Source organism: Spermophilus citellus (assembly GCF_964194105.1).
Source record: "Spermophilus citellus genome assembly, chromosome: 2".
In the NCBI taxonomy this organism is placed as follows: domain Eukaryota; kingdom Metazoa; phylum Chordata; class Mammalia; order Rodentia; family Sciuridae; genus Spermophilus; species Spermophilus citellus.
The window spans coordinates 147,061,980-147,084,415 of NC_138183.1; the positions used below are offsets into that span (position 1 = coordinate 147,061,980).

General features: G+C 42.2%; 1 long non-coding RNA gene across 1 annotated transcript; it reads right to left on the reverse strand.

The window, feature by feature from the left end:
- Positions 1-1,147: 1,147 nt before the first annotated feature.
- LOC308642625 lies at positions 1,148-19,023 on the reverse strand. The gene is made up of 4 exons (XR_014020593.1): positions 18,893-19,023; positions 10,970-11,111; positions 1,884-1,970; positions 1,148-1,307 (listed from the first exon to the last, which is right to left on the reverse strand). It is a non-coding gene; the product is annotated as an uncharacterized lncRNA (long non-coding RNA).
- Positions 19,024-22,436: the final 3,413 nt, after the last annotated feature.

Consider the following 22,436-nt stretch of genomic DNA (forward strand, 5'->3'; position numbering starts at 1 on the left):
CGGGGTTCAAAAGTCCCCAGTCTCAACAACCTTCCTTTTACCCCTCCTCATGGACCGTTTTAGGGCTGCCATCAATCAGATGGAAGAGCCAGATCTAGGGCGTTGAACCCGTACTCCCCCAAAAGGCGAGGATTCCTGCCTGCTGGCTGGGGAGAGGGGCCCTCACTGGTTGTGCTCCTGGCGAACAATGAAACCTCTACTCCGAGGTTCTTTGTTCAGCTCCACGCTCAGAGCCCCGGGAGCTGAGCGGTGCAAGCACGTGTGCTGGATATTAAGTCTCCTTTCAAAGACACTGCGGTGCAGGAGTGACGTGGGAGCCTGCTGGGTGTGGCCCTGGGGGCGCCAACCCTCTGCGCTTCCTTGTGGACCGGAGAGAGTGCAGAGACAGAGTCACACCCCTGAGCTGGGGGCCATTATCTTTCCCAGAAGGTGAGGGGCTTAGGGGACATGGACTTCTTCAGGCAGGAAGCCCTGTGTGGGGGTTTCAGAGAGCCTTGAGTAATGACCAGTGTAGGTTTCTCACGGAGGACTCATTTATCTGGGTGCCAGTGGGTGAGCCCGGCTTCCCAAGCTTGAAAATTTAGATTTATTGGGTGCCAGAAATTGGACTGGACCCCATTTAATAGGCCCATACACCATGAAGGTGAGGGTGGGGGCTAAGAGTCAAGAGGGTCGAGTGGATGGTGAAGGGCGCAGTGTGAGGAAAACCATCGAAATCTGATTAGCGCCATAAAATTCCAGCCACAGCAGGCGGGAAGTACAGGGCTCAGGAGAAACTGGTGGTTTATGAACACAGCCGAGATCAGATAAATCCGTGGAAAAAGAGAGGTGGAGGAGTGGAAGCCGGCTTTCTGAACTCACAGGAGGGGCTGCTGGAGAGAGAGAGAGAGCTTGCAAGAGAGAGGCCACAGACTCCCCAAGTCTGCATGAAGACAAACCTGCTGTTAGGAGAGGTAGATCGATTTTAAAAAGCCATTTGCTAGTTACAAAAAAAAAAAAAAAAAAAAAAGACATATATCTTGTTCAGCCTCTTACCCTGAAACAGAAGAAAAACTTTGGGATTTATGGAATGTGGATTTACATAGAAAGACCCTGTCATATATAAATAGTAGGGCAGCCTTCTAACCTGAAGAGAAAGGCCAGGCAGAGGGGGAGGCACGTTTGCAGAGTGGGTGGGAGGAGGTGGGACTGACATCCAAACCATGGGCTCTGGGCCACATTCCTGCAGCAGCAGACATGCGGAATTTATACCCCCTTCTTCTGGTGCCTCAAGGTCTTTGTTGTCTTTCTCTATTTTCTCTCTTGGGCTAGGAGAAGCAATATAAAAAGAACTTCGTAGGTTTTGCGATATTAAATAAAAAAACATGTATTACAACACAACTGATTGAATCTCTTTACAAATAAGTAGATGACATAAAGCACTGATTGTGTTTTTTCTTTGTGCAGAGCACCAAACTGGATCCATGGTAGGAAGTCACTTCATTCATTTATCATTCATTCAAGAAAAATCTGGGCGTAAAATGATAAATAAGATTTCCCTATCGGTTCCCTCAATGTACTTCCATCCCTTTGGGGTGAGACAGACTAGTAAATTCACATTCCTCTGGAGATGTGAATGAAGAGCAAGTAGACAGGACAGGGAATTCACAAAAGCCTTCCAGGAAAAGATGACTGTCACACTTAGGTTATGGGCACCTGGGACTCAGTGGTCTTCTGAAGATTACATTTCTCAGTCACCAACTCAGAGGTTTGTGCTCCATGTCAGCACACATTTAGAAATGCCTGGATTTCTGGAAATTTATTTGTATTAATAGTTTTCCATTGCCATCACAAAATACCCGAGACTGAATAATATGTAAAGAAAAGAGGTTTATTTAGCTTACAGTTATGAAGGTTCACAAGTATAGCACTGGCTTCTGCATAGTTCTGGTAAGGCCTCATGGAGAATGGCATCATCATACCAAGAATTCCTGTGAGAGAGAGAAATCATATGGTAAGACAGAAAACAAGAGAGCAGGATGGAGCTGGTATTGCTCTTTTTATAACTCACTCTCTGGGGAACTAACTTACTCTGCAAGACCAGCATGAATCCCTTCTGAGAACAATGGCTCCCAATGACCTAATTACCTCTTGCTACACCCACTTCATAGTGTTTCCATCACCTCTTAATACTGACACATTAGGAACCAAGCTTCCAACACATGAACGTTTGTGGGACACATTCGAACCATATCCAAACCATAGCAATATCCAAATGCCCAACAGCATCTGTGAATAGAAGTGCAGGCATCTACCTTGTAATTAATGCAAGCATGTATCATGTAATAATTAATTTTATGAGCTATTCTTCTTTCACAAGGACACAGATCATCAAAATTCTTTGCTATTTATTATACATTAGTTTATTACCTTCCCTCAATTATGTGGTGAAATTTATATCTTTGCACATGGCCAAGGTGGTAGCCCCTGTGGCCCAAGGCAATTAGATAAGGTCTTAAAGAAATCAGACTGTGAACAAGGCAGAAGTTTAATAAAATTTGAAACCCACAGCTGTCAAGCTACATGAAGCCTCATGCTCAAAGATGAAGCAAACATCACTACAGAATTGTTTAGTATAAGAAGCGTGGATAAAAATGTTGCAGCCCATTTTGGTGACAGATTTAAAGATTATGTGGGTGTTGGTGTTTGTGTGTGTGAGTGTATATATACATATATCTGTATGTATATCCATGTGTATATTTATATGTGTGTGTGCGTGCATGCATATATGTATGGTGTATTTATATTGATGTACTAGAGGAGGGAAAGCAAAATTGTCAAGACAGCGCTTCTCTAGCAATTCCCAGTCACCTGTTTTATTTCTTCTTATTTCCTCTCCCCCATTCACCTTATTTCACTCAAACCCCCAGAGAGCTTAGAGCCTTCAAGCTCCTCATCTCTGTATTCCCATTGTACTCCTTTGAAAATTTATCTGCTATCCCTAATTTACATAAATATCCTTCCCTTGAATTATTTTCATTTAAGCAGTTAGTATATGCTAGCGTTGAAAGATAAAGTTTTGACGATGGCAGAGAGGTTCAGGAATGAATTAGCAACAAGTCAAGGGGAGAGGAGGGGGAATAGAGAAACTGGAAAGAGACTCTTGCTTTCCTAGTTTGGGAAAAGTAAAACAAAGAAAGGAGGAGTCTGAACACCTGGATGGCAATTTGAGAGCTGCTTCTTAGTCCTTTGGGCAAATCCCTCACACTTCCTCTTGCTCAGAGTCAGTCTGCCCATTTTCTGTCTTGCATGGCCTTTGCAATCATCTTAAATAGCATTATGTATCAGATTGCATAATGACCTGGTAGCTGATTACTTGTTTCTGGCCATCTCCCCCTCTACATGCTGAGCGCTTCAAGGGAGGGGGCCATGTCTTCCCAGGGTCTGACATCTTGACTAGCATGTTGTAAATGCACCATGAAAGATGTCAAGTGCTTTTCCAATGAGTTTAACTATTCTGAGTCAATACCATCCCCTATAAGATAGAGCTTTGCCCATTCACTGGACAGCCTGCTAGGTTTAATACTGAAGGAGACACAGATGCACGATCTAGCAATTTAACCTAAAATAATATTCCCTGCCTACCTCTGAGTCATGGAGAGGAATCAACAGATCAGACATTATGAATGAACTTTGCAAACTGTATGTGCAACTGGAGTTAAGAGATGATTTTTATTTTTACTCGTTACCTGAGCCCTGCTGATGCTGTGTTCTCCTGGCCCTGCAAGGGTTATTTTTGCAGATTCCCGCAGTCTCCCTTCTCTGTAGCTCCCAGCAGATGTATTAAGTGTAATCTTGGAACTGTTCCAGGTTCCCTCTTTAAGACTCAGAATGTTCAATATTTCCTGCACGCAGCAGGCTGCTCTGGCCTGGCCTGGTGCCAAGAACTCTGATGGGTACAACCCCCAAGCATCCCTGGTGTCTGGGCCCCAGCCCCAACTTGTCCAGGTTCCATGGGGCTTGCTTGGGAAGCAGGGACAAAGCCCTAGCAGAGGCGGCCACTGCAACCCCATGGCTTGCAGTTGAGATGTCTGCTCTCCCGCTACCTCCAGGGCACCTGCAGAGGAAGGGAAGTCTCACTGCAGGCTGTGCCTCAGAGTTGCTACACCAGCCAAACCCCAGGGAGGCAGAGGGGCCTCTGGGCTGCCCTGAGGCTCTGGCTTGGTTGACTGTAGAATTAATACTTTCGAGAGATTTCCACGGAACAATGAAAGAACAGCAGTGAACAGGGTCTCCTGGATAGTTGCTGAGCTAATCTCATGGGAGTTGACCCGACCTGCAAAGTGTGGGAGATGAGGGTCCCCAAATGATTTTGCAGTGAAAGCTGCCTCCCTGTGACCACTCCAGGATAATGCCACCTTCTTCTTCCAGCAACAGCACAAGGGGAAGGAAGGGATTGTGAGGAGTCTCTGGGACCACTTCCATTTAGACCCAGGCTCCCCTGCTCTCCCTCTTTTTAATTAAGTTGCATAATCACTTGCACGGGCTGAACACATGTGCCACACTCTGGACTCATGTTTGCATTTAAACAGGAACTGGTTTTGTGCCTTTAAGTGTGGTCTTTTCCTGATAGTTTTCCCAATCCTTTGTCTTTCTGTTCAGTTGCTCTCCCCTCCGCTCCTGATATTTGTTTTCTTCCAATCTCTCACACTTGGTGGGTTACACAATCACTTGGAACCCCCCTCCATAAATGACCACCTTCTTCCTCAACCACATCAATTCAATTGATCAAATATATTCTGCAATAGAAATGAAAGGAACTAAAATTCGTGAGCTTCAACACAGTACTGAGCATGCTGCAGCAATCCAGAGTACAGACAGGCAAACTCCCTGCGCCTGCATCTCCTACCTAACACACAGGCCTACCAAGGCAGGGGAGGCCTGTCCTGAAAGTAGGCAGTGAAATGTGTGGAGGCCCTTAGAAAACATAAGAGCCAAAGTCCAGCCAGTAAGGAAATGTTCCCACAGAGGAGCCCTGAGACTTGATTACCAACCCTTTTAAAAAGAACTGCAGTCACCTTCAAGTTCAAGCTCTCCCCTTAACAGACCTTTGTGAGACTATAACCTCTTCTGACCTTAGTTTCCTCAATTATAAACCAGGGCAATTGAAACAAAGAACCACTAATGTCTCTTGGGTCTGAAATTCTTTGAACCTGTGACTATTTTGATGACCCTTGCTTTGTGACCCACATCATGATAAAACTGTGTTAAAATGGACGGTGGATACAGGTAAATGTCAGATGCTTTTTTTTTTTTTTTTTTTTTTTGCTTTTGGAAACCAGGTTACTAAATTTTTGTCATAATGGTCTGCATTTGGAGCTATATTGTTTATAATAGCTCTAGATATATAAGCTGTGTCAGACTACCAAAATGCAGTGTTCCTTTAAGGATTCAAGGCCCACTTTTTTTTTTTTTTTTTTTTTTTTTGGGAAAGACAGAATGTTATTCAGTCTGTAGCCACCCTTACTGGAATCCTGCTCAGACAGATCTTGAACTGCTTGAACTAATGAGAGAGACCTTTTATCAAACCCTGGAGGTCAGCAGATGCAGGCTTTATGGGAAAAGTGAAAGAATGGGGAAATTTCATCATGATCATGAAAAGGCACTTACAGTAAACTCTGTTATCCATCAGGGGAGAGCAATAGGTTGTTCTGGTGGATGGCTAATAGAAAGTCTTATAAATGCTGCATGGATTATCAATTTCCAGAGATTAAAGGAAACATGAAAATAAACCCAAAATTGCTATAAATAAATTCTTTTTGATGATTCCAAAATCTTTTGCATAGGCATCACATAGCAAGTGAGGAGCATGAGATTTGGAATATTGTTTCCCTATTTTTTGCGAAACCAAAAAGGCTACTTACTATTTAACAGTACTGTTGTACAACAAACAAGAACAACAAATAATGCTACCAAACATGATTTGGCTTCCCCTTCGGGCCCCGTTTCCAACTTCCATCCTATTCCTGTTCTAGTCCTATTCACTCTTTTTTTTTTTTTTTTTTTTTAAAGAGAGAGTGGGGGACAGAGAGAGAGAGAGAGAGAGAGAGAGAGAATTTTTAATATTTATTTATTTTTTCTTAGTTCTCGGTGGACACAACATCTTTGTTGGTATGTGGTACTGAGGATCGAACCCGGGCCGCACGCACGCCAGGCGAGCGCGCTACCACTTGAGCCACATCCCCAGCCCTCCTATTCACTCTTAGGCACAGACATTTCTAGAAAAATCTTGGTGTCTCCCACTCACACACCTGTACTTACATGCATCTTCTCTCTGTCTGGAAATCCCCCTTGTTCTCATGACCCTACTCTCCTAGCTGCCAAGCTCAGCTGTGGCCTCTTTCATGACACAGTATCCTTTTAAAGATATGATCGCACTCACTCCAGAATTCACACTGCCCTTCATTTTCAGCTCCCTTAAAGCATTAATGCTGGGTGTTTTTTGGCCACATGGATCTATCTGGTCCTAAGGTTGACACACAATCTCCCCCAAGGACATCAGTGCTCTCATTTGGCTTATCTCTACATGGGAATAGAAACTTTTTAGCATTTATCAATATTTTTACTTTTCTTTCTTTTTTTTTTTTTTGGTACCAGGAATCGAACTCAGGGGCACTCGACCACTGAGCCACATCCCCAGCCCTATTTTGTATTTTATTTAGAGACAGGCTCTCACTGAATTGCTTAGCACCTCGCTGTTGCTGAGGCTGTCTTTGAACTCTTGATCCTCCTGCCTCAGTCTCCTGTGCTGCTGGGATTACAGGTATGTGCCACCACACCCTGCAATATTTTTACATTTTTGAAAACATGGATTGTGGCCTGTGTTCCTCATCCGAAGAGGTCTTTAAGTATCTTGAGGGCAGGACAGTGCACATTTCTATTTCCCAGCAGAGACACTGGCATGTAGTGAAGAACAATCAATATTTAGTGAATTCAGCTGAACATGATAAAAAGACACCTTGGCACAATTAACACATTAGCAGAATGCTAGAGTTGGAAATGTTCATCAAACTTAAATCCCTCATTTTTAGCTGGAGAAAAAAAAAAAGCCCATTTATACTAGAAAGAGAAATGGCACATGTGCAATCTCATTGTGAAGCTCAGATGGTTCACTTTAATAAGGAAGCATTACTATCGTGTAATCTTTCAGGAATTTGTTGACAGAGGCCACTTTGTCATGTCGAATGTTCACAGCTGGAGATACAGATTCATTCATGCATTCGACAAGTATTACTGAGTACCAACTATGGGCTAGGAGCTGTTGACTTTTTTTTTTTTAGGGATGCAGGGCAGAAAAAGATGAGGTTCTTAAACTCATGGAGATGATATTACAGGGGTGAAAACCGAATAAGAAGGTTAAAAAAAATAGCAAATGTGACTTGAGGGATATAAAGGAATCAGGGGAATGATGGGGAAATCGGTACTTTAGATGGGATGGTTAGGGAATTCTGTTTGGAGGAGATGACAATTGGACTTGAAGGAGGTGAATAGGTGACCCATGAAAATAGATGAGGAAAAAGAATTCCAGGCAAAAAGAACAGCAAAGGCTTTGTGGCATCCTTGGTGTGTTGGTGGAAGAAAATATAACAAGGAGAACCATGTAGCAGGAGAGGAGTGAGCACAGATGTGCTGGGACCCGTGGCAAAAGGTGAGATTGCAGGAATAGCAGCAGCCCAGCAGTAGGAAATACAGACACAGGGAGGCCCTGGGATTTTACTCTGAATAAGATCCCCATTTGGAGAATGTGGAGCTGGAGAGTGATGAGCTGCTCTGTTGGAAATAGACTAGGAGATGGCTGGAGTGGTGGACTGGTGGACGGGATGCAGCACAGAAGCGAATAGGGAGGCCACCACAACCATCCAGGCTGCTGGTGATGTCATCCAAGGAGGTTAGTGGTGAGACTGGTAAGATGTAAGTGGACTCCTGGTTTATGTTGGAAGGCAAAGCCACAAACATTGCTGAAGGATTAGATATGGAGTTAGAGAAGTAACTCCAAGGGCTTTGGCCTGGGCAACTGGTAGGAAAGGGTTGATACTCACTGAAATGGAGAAGAATGAGGGAGTAATTTTGGGAAGAGAGAGATCTGGAGTTCAGTTACAGAGATGATAAGTATGGGATCCTCTTAGTCATCCAAGTAGAGATGTCAATCAAGTAGGCCATTGGACATAATATATTGGAGTTCAGGAAAGATTTCAGTCAGATACATACATATATGAATTGCCAGCAAGTAGTATGTAAAGCCATGAGACTAATGCAGAGAAGAGAGGAGAGGAAAGGAGATGAGAGGGGAGAAGAGAAGAGGAAAAGAGAGTTTTGAAGAATGGAGTCCTGGAGTGGTGGGAGAAGATGAGGTAGGACCAGCAGTGATCACAGAGAAGGAATGGCCTTGGGAGGGAGAAGGAGAACTGGGAGAACACAGAGTCCTGAAAGTCAAGTGCAGAAAGTGTTTCAAAGAAGATGGATGAACACCTGAGTTAAATGCTGCTGATAGATTGAGATGGGGATGCAAATTGGCCATGCATTTAGCAACTGGCAGGTCATGGTGGCCTTGACAAGAGCAATTTTCTGTTAAGTGAGGTGGGTAAGTTTCTGACTATGGTGAGTTCAAGGAAAATGAGACAGAGGGAGTTGGAGCAACTAACATTAATCACCCTTTCAAGGCATTTTGCAGAGAAAAACCATGATAGCTTGAAAGAGCAAACACTTTCTGCTTTAGCTAAAGAAACTCCTGGAGAAAATTCACACCTTCTGGGAGCACAAACTTTACTTACAGGGAGGGGATGTGCTCCAAGGCCAGCTGGGCACACTCGGAGGATGTGCTTGTGTCTAGAGCCTCTGGGAAGGGCTGGTCCTTCTAATCCACTAGCAACACAGAAGATCAGTGGCCCCGGTCAGTGGCCCCTTATCCATTAGAATCACTAAACACCACCTAGCTCCTTTCCTTGTCTGCCTGCCTGAATCGGTAGGCACAGTGGGAGTCAGTCACTAGCCACCAGTACAATGACAGCCCCTATAGATTTCTCAGGAAGGCTGCCAGGAACCCAAAACATGAAAAGTTCAGGGACCCAAAAATAATCAGAAAATTACATTGTGAGCAAATCTCCGGGTAAAGAGGATGACAATAAATGAAGGATATGAAAAGGAACAGACAGGGACAAATGATTCCTGAGCCCTTTCAATTCCAGTGTACTTGGGCAACCATGCAGCAATCTGAGATCGCTTCAATTACCACTTTTAAATCTGCACCTATGCATGCTGTGGAAAAAAAAAAAAAAAAAAAAAAAAAAAAATATATATATATATATATATATATATATATATATATATATATATATAATCACCCTTTCAAGGCGTTTTGCAGAGAAATAATAGCTTGAAAAAGCAAACACTTTTCTGCTTTAGCTAAAGAACCTCCTGAAGAGGTACATATACATATATACATATATAAATATAAATATATATCCTCAAAAAAAAGTGCTCCCTCATTGAGCCTGGGGGCCTGCTTAACAATTACAATATGCTTCATCCACTTTTCAGTTTGGCCCCCTTAACCAAGTTTTAAAAGTTGGCAGGAGGTGGCTCTTGCACCAAAGTGAAACTTCATTGTTTATTTGAATTTTCACCCAGTCATCTTTATATTGAGCACTTACTGGGGCTAGATGACAAACTAAGTTGGTACATGGGTACAACTTTTATAAAAAAGTAGAATTTGTTTGGTGAAGCCCATGATATAAGTGAGTCATTCTCAACCAGGCATGATTTTGCACCCAGGGGACATTGACAATAACTGCAAACATTTTTTTTATTATCACTACTAAGGAAAATTCCTACTGGTGTGTGGTAGATGGAGACCAGGGATGCTGTTAAATTTTCTACAATGCACAGGACTGTCTCCAACCCCAAATAATTATCCCATCTAAAATGTCAATAATACTGAGATGGAAATGCTAGCTCAATCCACAGTGTAGCACATGTACAGGTTATTCTAAAAGAAGGGAGGCCGTGATAAGAAATATTAGGTATTTCTGAGTATCTGTCAAGTTCATAAAGAGACAGCACGTTATACTCAGTAGCTAAGTCCCACTAGCAATAATTTCAAGTTGGTCCTGGAAATTATGCTCCAGAGAGAACAAAGCTCATTGTGTTCTTACATGGGTATTTGTATACATTTCTCTGGCCTCTTGGAGGTAGCAAGGTTCATGTATATACTTCATATTTGATCCTCACAGTAGTTCTATTTAAGGTCATCTGTCTATTTGCATAATTGTAATTGAAAAGCAGTTTTCCTACTTGGAAAAGCTATTCTGTCCAAATGAGAGAGGCAGGGGCCTCTGCCTAGCCAACTACAAGGGCCAAATTGACCCTGGCAGTCATTGATGACAGATGCCCTAGACAGATGTCCATCCATCCTTAACAACTCTCTTAAGCAAACAGAATATCTCCAATTTACATTTGGAAACTGAGGCTTAGTGTGACATGACTAAGATCTCAATGCTCCTAACTCACAGCATCTTGGCACAGTTCCAGGCTTTCTTTTTATTTTATTTTTATTTTTATTTTTTTTAAAGAGAGAGTGAGAGAGGAGAGAGGAGAGAGAGAGAATTTTTAATATTTATTTTTTAGTCATAGTTGGACACAATACCTTTATTTTATTTATTTATTTTTATGTGGTACTGAGAATCGAATCCAGGGCCTCAAACATGCTAGGCAAGCACTCTGCCACTGAGCCACAACCCAATGAAAAATCCTTCCAACTGTGCAAAGCTGCCGTTCTCCTCAGTTATAGTAGATTTCAATGTCCTTACAGAGCTTGACAATTCAAAAAATGATTTCCTTGTATACTCTTTTTCTCTAGTATTTTTTTTAGGCAAGTGCATGGAAAGTGGTAGAAGGTATATTTTAGACTTAGATTGAAGGAGAGAGTCGTCACCTGTATTTTTATCAGTCACCTGGCATCTATATATATTCATACATCAATCATGGAGGAAGTACAGTGACAGAGTCATCTTGCTTCACATTGGAGTCAGATGAAAGAGTTCCTCAGGAGGGACCATACACCATGGTTATGTATCCTTAAAAAAAAAGAAGAAGAAGAAGAAGCTTAGGGAAATTCATTCAAGTATGATATGGCTTTAAATGACCAAGTTTAAACTGAGCCACATGCTGTCACTTAAGTACAGATGGTCAGGTTTTGTTTATGTATACAGAGCCAACAGCTCATACAAAGTGGTGCCCTGTACACGTAAACCAGCAAAGTCATTTTAGAACCCAGAGTCTGAAAAGTCTATATAAATGTAAATTACCAACCAAAGGGAGCATAAATCTATGTACGTGAAAATGAAGCTACTCTCTCCTCATCCAGCTCCCACTGGCCTGTGTAGGCTCACAGGGTGTCTTTCAAGTTGGGTGGTCTCTCAGCGTGGAGTGAGCTGAGCTTTGGCGTGCCAACATTCAGCTGGCAGTGATGGGGACCTGCTTCCTCTGTGCTGGTTTGTCATTGTCAGGGGGCTTCCAGATCTTATGGAGTCACTGAGGTCTTCATACATATGACTTGTCACACCAACCCTGTTATGATCCCTTGCCTTCTCCAGCATGAGTCTTCCTGGCAACTTCTTCCAGCGGCTTGGCCCAGTAACTCATCTCATGGCTGGTAAACCAGCTTTGTCCAGGGCCAAAGCTGAGCTCTGGTTGGAAACAAAATGCTTCTGAAGCTGCGTTCCCTTTTTTACACCACTGTGTTCCATTTGGGGACCTGGAGCAGCCATGACATAAGTGGAACTCTGAAACATGTGAAAAGCTAAGCTGCTGCAAGCCCGTTTTTCCAGGAAGAGAGATGTGCTCACAATAGGCAGGGGATTGATGGGATGAGAGAGAATGTCAGCAGACTGCTTGGAGCTCCACGCAGGAAGAACCTAGAGAAGAACAATCTAGCTAAATGAAATTGTTTTCTTTCTTTCCAACCACGGTGTATTAATTGGGTACAAATTGGTCCACTTACTGCCAATTGACATTAAGCAATTTACCATTTGATGGCAATTGAAAACCCATGCCTGCTGCTCCAAACCCGCTTGATTGTTCCAAACAGATTTCCCATCCTAAAGTGGAAATGGATTTAATTTGATCTCTTCAGTCTGTTCGCCATTATGTGTGAAACAGTGATATTGGTAGCAGCTTACCTGCGCAGTGGAGTGTTCAAAATGAAGGTACTCCAGTTACGGGAGAAAATCCAAAGGAGGGAGCCACGGTGTGGTGTCGCTATGGTTATAGACCTGGGAGAGCGTGGCTGTTTGTTGTTGTCATTGTTGCTGCTTCCCTTAAACCCAGAGCAGCTTAAAGCAGAGGAAAGTCCTAAAACACGACCTACTTCAGACCTACCACTTCAATGACGAAACCAAGGTCTCAGGAAGTTACCTGACTTGCCCCAAGGCTTGAAAATAGACTCTGCCCTGTCTGCCTCATGTCTACGTCCTCTTGATTCCCACACATTCCCTGCTCTCACCCCCAAGAAGCCCCCTACCCCCAACCCCAGGCCCTATGAGTGGAGAGATCATGGGAAGAACATGTGATCTTGTGACCAAAAGACTTGAGTTCAAAGAATACATCTGAGTCACTTAACTTCTCAGGGTTTTGGATCCTTTATCAGTGAAAGGAGAATACAGATCCACACTTCCCGGTGTTTCTGTAAGGATTGAATGAAGCCATCACACAAAAGCACTTTTAAAACTACAGAGGAACGTGAGATGGAGCACGTTGTCTGACAGAGGCTCAGCCTGGCCAGGAGATGAGCCCAATGGGTCAAAGGTTGAGCGCCAGGCAAGGCGCGAACTTGGAGCAATTGACTACCAGTATCAGGGCACCCTGGTACTCCCCACTCATACCTGAATTCAAAGGAAGATTAAGAATTAGAAGGCTAAAAACACTTGCAGATGTTTGGCATGGCTGCGGTTAGCCTTTTGACTTTTGGAACAAGTAACATCCAGTGAAATTCGTTCTGCTTGTTTTTCTTTTAGTTACATTGTCAGCATATTATTTGAAAACTGTTTAAAAATCTAAAGCTCTATTTGGTAGAAATATATCTAATCACTTATCTGAACAACGATGCAAACGTCTTCGCATGGGCTTTCTGTCATTGTATCATACTGTGAAACACAAAGAACTTGACCCCCATAGAATGCTGGCAATGTGCCCAAATCTTTTATGAAAATGTTTACAAAAATGCAAGCCCTCAGCACTTTCACAAGTCCAAGCATAAATGGAACAAGGTCTACCCAGGTCATACTAGAAATCCCCTGCGCTCAGAGACACAAAGTTTTGCTTCCTGGAAGCTATATGACTTGGAGAAAGTCACTTTACCTCTTTGAGTTGATGAGAGGTAAACAGGAATACAAAATGGAGATAATAACAGTATCAACCCCAGTATTAAATAGGACCATGTCATCCACATCTCAGCCCAAATACTTTCTGTTCACGAGGCTATAGTGGATACTCCAGTATGTTACTCAGATCCCCCCTTTCAGGAATGAAGCATCATTCCCTCACAGTTGGGCACCCTCCCTAGATTGTCTTCAGCTATCCACCTCTGCAAAGATCTCCCTCTCATCCCTCAAAGCAGCCTCTCAATTTAAAAGTTGCCCTGTAGCCCCATCTCAGGATTCTCTGCAGGGCTATCCTGTGGCTTTGGAGGCTGTTATATTTGGATATGAGGTGTTCCCCAAAAGCTCCTATGTTAATGCGGGAATATTCAGAGGTGAAATGAGTCAAGTATGAGATGTGTAACCTAATCAGTTTGTCCTAGTTTGAATGGACTAACAGGTTGTAGCTGTAGGCAGGCGGGGCATGGCTGGAGGGGGTAAGTCCCTGGAAGCACACCCTGGGAGAGTTCACCTTCCCTGTGGCCTCTCCCCCACCTACCCACCCCCTCTGTTTTTTGGCTGCCATGGACTAAGCCTTTGGGACTGTGAATCAAAATGAACTGTTCATCCTTTAGGTTTTTCTTGTAGAGTATTTTGGTCACAGCAATGCAAAGCTGACTAACATGGAGGCTGAGGCTTTGCTGTGTGTGACTCCATAACAGCCCAACTTCTTCTGCCAGTCCCATCCCCTACAGTTCGCCAAGGACTCAACTCTGAAAGAGCTCCACAATGAACTCTCTATATGCTAAACTACCTCAGAGTCAGCTTTCCAGGGAACCTGACCTGCAACAGAGGACCTTCCTGGCCACTGATACAGAATCATCTCTCCTTAGCAGGATGCAGTAGCACACCTTATAATCCTAGTGACTGGGGAGGCTGAGGCAGGAGGATCACAAGTTTGCCAGCCTCTGGCCTTTGGACTTTTTCTCGAAAGTAAAAAGGGCTAGGGATACAGGTCAGTGGTAAAGTAACCCTGGGTTCAATTCCCAGTACCGGGGGGGGGGGGGGGGGGGGGGAGTTACCTCTTGTCTGTCACCATCTATATAACTGCCCTGTCACTACCTGAAAAATGTGTCATTTATTTATTTGTGTGTTTATTGTCTGTCTCCCTGATGCTATAATGCATGTCCCTTGAAGGCAAGGACTTTGTGTGTTTTACCTACTGCCACAGACACTAGAACACGGCACACAGTAGGCATCCACTTATATTTATGAATAAAAGAAAAGCAGATGTCAACAGCTTCCACTTTAGTAAACACAATGAACTATTCAAATGTTAGTTTATATATTTTTAAAGACTGTAATTTCTTGGTTCAGAAGAGATAAGTTAAAGGTAGTTGGTCCATATGGTGCAGGACTCATACAGTGAATCACTTACCATAAACTAATGGATCCTGACTCCACTGACATTTCTGTGTGCACACTAAGGGCACACTCATTTATCTGTCACCATTATGGTCCCTCAAAATATCCAAAGAGTATTTTCACACATGAAAAACACAACTTAAAAAAAAAATTCCTCGTTGTCTATTCATAGGCACCAGCACTTGCCACTTGGATAAACAAAGACTCATAACTAAGAAAATAACCATCAATAAAATGAACAGGTTATTAATTCAGTAACAGAGTGTTGTCATAGGTGAAAGGGATTCATTTGTTGATTCTTGGGAGTCTCTGGGTCATGAAGGCTCCAGGTCAAGGGATCTGGGCTCCAGTCCAACCTCTGCCTCCAACTCACCTCTCTGGTCCTGAGCATTCTCTTCTATGAAGTGAGAAAGATGCTTTCTGCCATCCCTTTTCACTTTGAAATATCTTGTGCCTGTATTAACTGAGTGATGTACATCAATGACACATTGATGTCAAAGAAGACAGCACACACTACTTACCAATTTTATACACAATGAAGCTAAAAAGTCTTAACCTATAGGATACTTGTGTTGAAAAATAGACAGTCTGTGTTTGATTATTTCTTTGACTGTCTGAGTTCAAAGTCACACTTAAACTGATTTTTTCATGAGATTGGATTAATAACTGAAAAGACAAATAAGCTTGAAGCCAGTGGATGACAGATGTATCTGACTGACTTTGATCTAGAGGGCTAGGATGGGTTTTTCTGGGTCTTGGGAGGCAGTGTTTTTCAGAGTATTTCTTTTGAGAAATGCAATAATCCCTTTTCTCAAATGTGTGAACTAAATGAGGAGGTTCCAGACCCCATCTGTCACCTCTTACTGTGAGACCCAGCTCAGAAAATTGTGACCTTTGTTCCCTTTATCTTTGTTGTCCTTCTCTGTCCCATCACAGCCATCACCCTCCATCCTTTATCCTCTTCCCTGTACACTCATCACAGTTGATCATCTCATCCTTCTTCATAATTTTGATTATAAGCACATAGTTCCCATGGCGGTATCTCCAGTTGTAACTTCTCAATTTCTAAATTGAACTCTTAATTGCCTATCATTCAGTTCCACTACCTACTTCAACACTTCAAATCCATGTTTCAGCTCTTTATTAGCCTTCACCTTGAACAGTTCTACATCCTCTTTTGTCTCTTAGTTTGTGATAGCACTCGTGTTCAAGTTCTCACTTTCAGAATCTGAGATTTGCTAAATTCTTTCCCTTTCTCTTTTCTACTCTCTTTAGCACATGCTCCATTCCACTACTCCCACCCTAATAGAGTCCTTGAAGAAGATCACCCATTCAATAATCAACAGGCTTATATCACCACTGAAAGTTTAAACAGTTCTGGAGGCTGGGAAGTCCAATATCATATTACCAGCTGGTGAAGACCCAGTGTCTCTGTTTTCAAGATGGTACCTTCAATGCTGTGTTCTCAGAGGGGATAATACAATGACTTCACGTGGCAGAAAATAGAAGAGCAAAGGGGGTGAACTCTGTCAGTCAAGCCCTTTTATTAGGGTACCTAATCCCACTTATGAAGGTGGGGCCCTCATGATATGATCAACTCCCAAAAGCCATACCTCCCAATATTGTTGCATCAGGGATTAAGTTTCAACGTGAATGTTTGAGGGCATGCAAGCATTTAAACCATAGCACCATAAAAGAAAATAGTGACAAATTTGGCTGTTTTAAAATATTTTGTGCACCAAAAGATTTAACCAGAGAGACTTTGAGTTTGGTAGGATGAAGGAGACAACTCTATGAAAATAAATGTAATGTTAGATAAAATTATCACAATCCACCACTTCAAGACTTTGAAAATCAATTAAAGACTGATAATAAATTGGGGACCATTTATTCCTTAAATGCTACTGGAGCTTTGGGTAAGGACAACAAGGGACTGGTCTTCTTGTCTGAAGCTCATCCCTTGCCCCAGCTTGATTACCAAAAACTATAGTTATGCCCGTCCTGAGCAAGCTCCAAAATCATAACCTTTGCTGCCAATGAAACCCAGCTCAAGTCATCATGGAGACTGGAAGAACAAGGTGAGGAATAAAACCCCAGGGCCTTTTCAGGGGAAAACAGTGAGTTCTGCAGGAAATGAATGGAGAAAACCTACCACATCTTGCTAGGCTAAGACTACACCTTCAGTTGTGGTGATAGACCAGTCATAAATTTAATGGGAAGACCACAGGAAAAAAAAAAGTCATAGAAGAGTTGAAATAAACTCTCTACACATACCTTTCTGATTAGAGAATAGGCCTGTGCAAGGGTGACCCAAGAAAGCCAAGGGAGACTTGAGAACTGGTTGCAGGTCTAAATGATTTCCCAACTCACACACCCATCAATCAGCACAGAGTCAAAGCCCTGCCAAACTAAGCACAATCTCTACCAAATCCCTAGCTGACCACTTAGCTATGCAGACACAAGGGTTAGCAAGCTGGGATAGAAATAAAATACTTAAGCAGATACTTTAGTGACTAAATATCTTAGGGGAAATGGTTTCTCCGCATCCTCAGCAACACTTGGCATTGTTACTTTTTGATTATATCCATTTTACTGAGTATTTATTTTTATTATATTAGAGTTTTAATTAACATTTTCTTATTGTCTAATGATGTTGGGTGTCTTTTCGTGTTCTTATTAGCCATTCTTGTATCTTCTTGGGTAAAATATCTATTTAAATAATTTTCCCATAAAAAAAGAACTGCTGGTAGAGATGAAAAACTCATTTTCAAAAAATATTTGGGTGGTTTCTTTAAAAGTTAAGCATAGAATTAACATGCAACCAAACAAGCCAACTCTATGTATTGCTTCCCCCAAAATCAACATATTGCTTCCCCCAAAATCAACCCCAAAATTTGTTTACGATACTCAAAAGTTAGAAACCACGTAAGTAGCCATCAACTAATACAGAGATAAGCATAATAACCACAGGACAGAAAAACATTTGACAATTAAAAGGAACAAAACCTTATGCAACATCATGGATGAAATTCTGAAATACCGTGCTAAATGAAAGAAGTCAGACACAAAAACTACATACTGTGGTATGCAGTAGCCTCCATTTATATGATATTTCTAGAAAAGGCAACATTAGCGACCCAGAGCAAATCAGTGGTTGACTGGGTATGGGAGCAGAAGCAGAGAGACTGAACTGAGCAAGATTGGGGTGATGACAATTATTTTCAAACTGGATTGTGACAGTGGTTACCCAATCATGTGAATTTACTAACACATACACAACCATCTCTACATTTATTATAAGTAAATGTTGGTGTGTAAGTTTTACCTTAATGAAACCATTTGTATCTTTTTTTAAGGGATCATTAAAAAAATTGAAATCACAGATTGCAAGAAGATAATTTGGAATTTATATAATTATAGGAAGATTAGAATCCAGAATATGCACATTTACGAATGTATATACATGTTCTTACAAAACAACTAGATGTGGAAAACACAGTTTTGAAATAGGAAGGCAAAAATTATGAACAGATAATCCACAATGAAAACCTGAACAGGCAATAATAAACCTTTATAAGACAATCATTCACACTGTAATAAAAATGTAAATTAAAAACACAATGAACTCATATGGTACCAGGGAAAACAAAATTTTGAATCATACTAAGTGTTGGCAAGAATATAGAGCAAGAATAATTCTTAAACTTTGTTGGGGAGTATGTAAGTAAGTACAGTCATTATGGAAAGCAATTCAGCAGTGTATAACAATGTTAAAGAGATGCACTCTTCCTGACCCATTTCTGTACACAAGATGCATGTACACACTGTGAAATTCACACATGTATTCCACAAGAAAAACATATTCACACATGTATTCCACAAGAATGTTTACACTAGTAGCTAGTTTTAGAGTCAGAGAGCTGGATTAGATCTTGTTTAGACCATTTGTTCTCTGAGTAGCCTCATTACAACTTTCTTAACTTTAATTTTTCTGTTATTAAAATGGAATAACAATACGTGGCCACCAGAGATGCTGTGCAGATTAAAAGAGAAGAATGTCGCACATTGGTACTCACTGAATCTCCAAGAGCAATATTTCCTGTCTCTCCCTGTACTAAATAAGTGTTCATATCCTTAACTGACCACTAGGCTTTCCTTGACTGGAAGTAAAGGAGTCTACATCATGACCTCTTTGTTGTCCATTTCCTCTCATGTAGTGCTTTCCAGAGAGTCCACTGTGTCATTCTCTCAACTCCACCCCAAAGCATTTGGAACCAGAAGCAAAAGGTTTGTCATGGAAAGACTGAGACAAAGACATGGATAGAGTCACAGCTTAGGAAGCCACTGATCACAGACTTTCCTTCGCCTGGATCTCAGTAGGAGTTACACAGAGTTAGCCATGGCTTAAAATAGCATTTGTGTCATGTTCAAATGTGAATTCAGTAGCTTTGAATGGTAAATGTGCTTTTAAGTGTCCAGCTAAACACACCGATTCCTGGCCCTTAAAAACTTAACAGACTATCTTAGTTTATCTTGCTAGAAAAGCAGATCCTGTTGTGTTAGTGAGGTCAAGGTAAATATTTTGGCCCTCTCTTCTTTAATTTTACAAGGAAGCTCATAGCAAATGAGGTTAAAATGGTGTTGTATTTAAGGGCATGCTAGAACATCTTCCTACCACACATGAACCTAAGGTTAGAAGTCAGGGGGGTTCAGAGTGAGCCCCAGCTAAAATAAATTGTCTAAATGGACATTCTAGACCCAGGTCAAAATCAGGAACTACACGGAGCAGACGGAACTTTGAGTAGAATAAAATGTGCTGGACAGGAAAAAAAGAGAATCTCAGACTGTAATCCTGGCAGGTCACTATCTCACTGTGTCACCTGAGAAAGGAGATTCACAGCTCTAGACAGTACAGTAGGAAAGAGAACTGGGCAAAAAGGAGGAATGGGAGACAGGGAAGGAGGAGAGACAACAGAAGAGACACACAAAATACCACATTTATTTTTCTAAATGTTTTTATGAGTGCACTGTTGTTATACATGATATTGGGGTTCATTTTGACATAATCATCCATGCATGGAATATAATTTTCTCCATTTCATTCCCTGATACATCCTCTTTCTCTCTCCTTCTTGCTTCCTCTATTTCTCTTCTTCTACTGGACATCCTTCTATTTATTTATTTACTTTTAAAATTGGTGCTTTATAGACATACTTGAAGGTGAAATTCACTGTAGTATATTCACAAATATACCTAGCATAATTTGGTCAATTCATTTGGTCAATTTCATTCGGTGATTCCTCCCTTTTCTCTTTCCTTCTTCCTGCCCCACCCCCCAATTCCTCTTCCTCTACTTCATTGATCTCCCATCTATTTTCACAGGATCCCCCCTGCCCCAACCTCTTTTAAAATTTTCCTTATTTTGCTGTACCTTCCACATATGAGAGAAAACATTCAATCCTTGACTTTCCAAATTTGGCTTAGTTCCCTTAGCTTAGGTTCTCCATTTCTCTCCACTCACCAGCAGATGCCATTGCATTCTTTTTATGTCTGAGTAAAACTCCATACTGTACAGCTATACCACATTTCATTTATCCATTCATCTGGGCACCTGGGCTGGTTCCACAATTTGGCTAGAGTGAATTGCACTGCTATAAACATTGGCATGCCTATCTCACTGGAGTAGGCTGATTTCACCTAAAAGACGCCATTTAATTGGGATAGTTTCAAGGAATGTGAGATCAAAATAGTACCTTTACTAATCCAGGGAGGGTTAGGTAGGATGTGACATACTCATGTGATATCATGAATCCCCAAGGAACTAAGCCATGTGACTTTGGATCAGTCAGTTCCCTTGTTTTAGTCTCCTTCTTCTTCTCTATAAAAAAAGAAGTATAGGCTCGATAGTTTCCAGGAGAAATAATTTGATAAATCTCAAGTTTCAGGGTAAGAGCACACAACATATAGGTACACCTCGAGGAGCCTGGGGGTACAGAGGCCAGTGGACTGGGCAGGGTTCCGGTCTGACAGCCCTTCCATCCTCCAGGGAGGGGCCCTTCCCAGACTGCGCTGGCGTCGTAGCCTAAGTGCTGCTGGGAATTCTCTGCACAGCCAGGTTCCTAAATCAACTCCCAGGAGGTTGGGGGGTGGAGGAGGGTGCCAGTTTGAAGCAGGTCTGATATGATCCAGGACCTGATAGGGTTTCAGCTGCCTGCTTTCTGGCAAATTGAAGAGAAATTAAAGAGATTCTTGCCGAGGTTAAATGGCTCAAATCCTAGGGAGGGGACGCTGTTGCTCAGAAAAAAAACACAAAGACTAGATTCATCTTGTTCAAGAATTATAAATAGAACAGTCAGATTAGATTCGGCAGAGGAATGGGGGCACCAAGAAGGAGCCAAGTTCGCTCCGAATAAAGAGGCAGGACTCCAAAGACTCCCAAAGATCTGAAACAAACAGCAGGCTTTCAAAAGGGAGAGAAAGAAAAGATGGGAAAGAAGAGAAACTACAAGAAGTGAGCCTTTTCTTTTAACCAAGGACTCCTTTCGGGCAAGAAGGCAAAACCATCAGGTCTTGAAAGAGAGGTTAAAAGTAAATTATCACCCCATAAGGAGTCATTCACTGTAAAAGGAATGAAAATAGTTTACTGCTCTATGGAAAATGCGAACTGCTTCCAAACTTTAGGTTAAAAACTTGGCGAAGGGCGTCTGGCCTCCCTGTGTGTCTGTCTTGGAGATGTTTATCCAGTGGATGGAGATATTGAGATGGGCCTGGTTTTCAGGTTTGTTTTTTTGTTCCACATAAGGTTTCCATCAGATTCAGTCTGCAAGCTGGTGAAGCCAGGAGGCTGCTGCAGGAGAGGCCCGGATTCAAGGGCAGCAGGCTTTGCCTGAACCAGAGCTCTGCTTGGTAAGAACAAAGTGATGGTGCGGAGACCAAGCTGGAGGCAGCGCCAGGGAGGAGGGCCCAGTGGCTCCTGATTGGGAAGATCTGCTTCCCGGCTCTGCTTCCAGCATTAACTGCCATATGGTCCTAGACAAGTCATTCCACCTCTCTGGGCTACAGATTCCCCATCTGCTCCACAGTGAGTCTGGCTTCCACCTACACTTTGAGGTTGTTTTAAGGAAGTAATATAAAACCCAAGTTCTGTAGAAATGCCATTGGTAGTCTAGGCAAAAATAATTCCCTTCAAGAGGCCCCTAAGTGCTTTCTACAGAAACAGAGATGATGGAAACCGCTCAGACACATAGCACATTTCCTGTTCTCCAAAGACAGCACCAAAATAGTTCACTCTTCCCTCTCCTGAAAGAAGTCCACAGAGGAAGTGGCACAAGGGTTGATAGCGCAGGTTCTGGATGAAGACAGGGCAGGATTTGAGTCCCTGCTATCTCAATCATCACAGATATGACACTGGAAAATCATCTGGAACTATCTGTATCTCAGGATTCTTCACTTTAAAACAGGAACGATACCAGCCTCGAAGATTTTTGGTGAAGATCACTACAGATGACAAATGCTGCAATCCTCCTAGCATGTGCTCAACAAAGAATGGCATTCTTTCTGCCTCTGGATTCAATCAGACAAGCACCTCTTGATTTACTCATCTAGCCCTAGCTTCAATGT